This window comes from Laccaria bicolor, genomic scaffold (assembly GCF_000143565.1).
Source record: "Laccaria bicolor S238N-H82 LACBIscaffold_84 genomic scaffold, whole genome shotgun sequence".
NCBI classification, from domain to species: Eukaryota; Fungi; Basidiomycota; class Agaricomycetes; order Agaricales; family Hydnangiaceae; genus Laccaria; species Laccaria bicolor.
Genome location: NW_001889955.1, coordinates 117,377 through 121,028, shown reverse-complemented (window position 1 = coordinate 121,028; position 3,652 = coordinate 117,377).

Sequence of the window (3,652 nt, the reverse complement as noted above, 5' to 3'; positions counted from 1 at the left end):
TCCATCTACCTCTTTGCTCCCAAATACCATTAATTATATCATTATGAGTACTCATTCTCAATCCCCTGAACCATCTGCCCCACTTTCCAGTCAAACCAAGCACCATGGGTCCGGGAGGCATTGGACCGATGAAGAAAGTGCTCTATTGGAAAAACATCGGGAGGAGTACAGAGACGCCAACGACGCTGCTCGTGCTGAGATATTTTCTCGAGTTTTGCAAGACATGCTCGACATACTCCCCAATGGAAAATCGTTCAAGAAGGAAGAAAGATCAGCTGTTAAAAAAGTAAGTACTTTTTCCAGCGGCCCTCTAATTGATTCCTGACGGACTTGTAGGATATTAAAGAGTGGTTTGCCCGGTACAGTCATAAGAGAAGTCAGAAAATGCCGAGGATGGGAAAGTCGTGGCACGCCCGGCATGTGTTCCAGCATGAGAACAAGGACGCCATCGATACCGAAGCGAAAAGGCTTTGTGCCGAAGCCATTGAAGAGGGACAAAAGAGGCCTAAAGGGGGAGATCCCACTCATTTTGATTTTCGGGAGCGGGTCGTGACTCAAATGATGGGAAAACTGAAGAAAAGGGAGAAAGACGTACTGCAGAGGACGGCCGAGGAGTACGACAAGAAGGGAGTTGACCCGGAACTCAAGTCCAAGTAAGTTAATTTTCATTATTCTAACGTTGGCTTATCTGGACCTTTGGTAGACTGGCTGTAAAGAACTGCACGGCTCGGATGCATGCATTTTCCAAGGAACTTTATGACACAATGGGTGTCCGGGTCTTTATCTTAGGATGTTATCTGAAGCCCGATGGTAATTTGGACGTCTCGACGTACGACTTCAATCAAGAACTCGGGAATGGGAAAGACTTTATTGATAACCATAGCCGGACTTTCCATGAGGAAGGAATATCGGTATCTTCTTGGAGAGCACACAATGAAGAATACTATGGGTTGGAGGATCTTGCTTCGGCCGAAGGAGGACACCGATCCCAGGGTGCTATGACTTTGGAGAAGAACCTATACCTGGAACCTATTCTACCCGATCCATCGAAACCACCACTTAAAACTTCCCGTGATATTCGAATTTGGCGGCTGAATGTTCTTTGTACATTTGTCAACCAGCACTATAGTAAGCCGGTCCCCAGAGATTTCTTGCCCTGTATCACTAAACATTTGTCTACTTAGATCTTGCAGCTGGGCAGAGTAAGGGATCGGCTCCTTGGACGGCTATTGGATCAAAGTTACTTGACTTCATTGATCTAGAATATATACCCCCGGCTTGGAGATCAGTAAATGGAGAAGGTAACAACTTTTACAAGTTTCTTGATCCCTCCAAATTCCTGATGGAGATGGTCACTGAAGCTCTCCAGTTTTGGTATGAACGTCAAGAACAACACAAAGTCGCCTTTCGATTTAAATCCTTTCTTGAGGGGAAAATGCTGCTGGAAGCACCTCCACGAAGGAAAATCAAAGTTCACATTCCTAAACCTCATGTTCATAGTGTTGGGAAGGGCAAGAAGCCCGGCAGAAGCAAGGGTCAAAGGAGAGGCCGGGCAGCAACCGAGTCACCGTCAGATGAGGAAGCCAGGCCAAAGAGAAAGGAAGGGGTGGAAGATCGGCAGTTCGATGACAACAGTTGGAAGGATTTGGATGTGGACAAACCGGCCAAGAAACGAACCGAACAGTTTTCTAAGGATGACTGGACTCCTGATCGGGATGGCTCCGATGACGATGGAGAAGACTTGGACGTGGAGAAACCAACCAAGAAACCAAACAAACAGCATGACGAACATCGTGAGGATGGCTCCAATGATAGTGACTCAGACTCCGATAATGGTCAAGAGAGGCCAAAGCAGGATACTCTGACCAAGCCCACAGTGAAACCTAGCAGGGTCAACCCGACCTTGGAAGAGGATAGAGACTCGGGATCAGATTTGGGCTCAGACGATGCTACGATCACTGTAGATACCAGCCCCGAGCTTCAGCCTCGGTACAACGACACCCGGGCTCTCTCCCATGAAGTACCATCGGACACTGAGGTCTTGGCTGATGATACATTTTGGGAAGCTGACCTGGGCTGTGGGGTGGAGTCGGCCAATCGAGCGAAGAAGAGAAAATTCACTGATGAGGAGGATACACCCTGCAAGTTTCCTCGGTTAGTAGTGTTCGAAAGTCCGGTTAGGTCCGGTTATTGGGTGCCCAGGGGCTCTAACCGAGACCGAGACCGGTTAGCCTTTGTCCCGAAACCTAAAATAACCTAACCGGACCGCAACTAACCAGTTATGGTCGGTTATTTGCAGTTACTAACCGGTTAGGACCGAAAAATAAAGAATCGGTTATAACAAGGCAAATATGCTCATATGTATCTTGATAGATATTATTTCTGCATATTCTAGCTTTAAAACGAGCCCAAGAACGCTAAAATCGGTGAAGAATTGACATATTTATGCAATTATCCTTGAAAGTCTACACATTTGAGTGATATTTTAGAGATTTGACCGTAACTTAGTCAAATTTTAAGCGTTTTTGACGTTCTAAAGTGCGTTTTGAAGGTGTATAATAGGGCTGGTTATAACCGGTTATAACCGGTTATTTAACGGTTAGTTAACCGCAAAATAACCGGTTATTCCATTTTCAAAATCAACTAACCCTAACTGCGGTTAGGTTAGTGTTGCGGTTAGGTCCGGTTATTTTCCGGTTATTTTCCGGTTAACTAACCTAACTTTCAAACACTATCGGTTAGAGAAGGGTTACAAACTTGGCCCGAGGAGTGCCCGACCAGGCAAAGTCAAATGCCGAGCTGCCTCGGCTGTTATCCAAGCCACTGTCAAACCAGCTCAAGCAACCAATCTGAGGTCGGACACAACCAAAGCTTCGAATAGCTTTGATTTCACTAAGTCAAGTGGTGTCAACGCAAAATGACCAGTCCCTTCAAAACAAAAGGAGTCAGAGGCCGGTCCCAGTCAGCAACCATCTATTGATGTCCCCACCAAGCCAAAACCAAAACCTTGTCCTATCATGAAAGGCAAGGTTTCTACAGGGGAACTCGGTATAGTAACCCAAGAACGGTCGAAAAAGATTGCTGAAGAAAGTGTTCGTTCCACCCGGTCCAAGAAAGTTTCATTCGTCAGTTAAACCTATCATGTTTAATGATGTTAGTCATTCATGCCCGGGTGCGAAATACATAGCATGTTCAATGATGTTAGTCTGTGTCCGGTTTCAGCAGTGTCACTTCGTAGTTCATCATGTTTTCCTATCATGAAAGGCAAGGGTTGAAAAGGTGTTCATTTGACTAATTGAGCCGGGAGGCTTGTCTTACGACCAATTAAATGTGAGCACTATCTGGCAGCGGGTATCTTCAACGTCCATTGCTGCAACCAGATCACGGTCTGAATCGATTTGTTCACGCAACCGGTCTTTCTCCCTCCTCAAGGTGGCCAAAACATACCGATAATGGCTCGTTGTCGCTATGCTGTCAGGCAGGGATCTGAGCGCCTCCTGGTGAATTTCGCTATGACGAACCAGGTCCATACGATCCATCTCAGTAAACTCATCTCCCCTCGTCAACAATTTATCAAAGGCGGCCTGCAAATTCCTAATCGAAGGGTCGGATGAAGCCTCAGGGTCCATAGCTCTTTCCCACACTTGCCAAT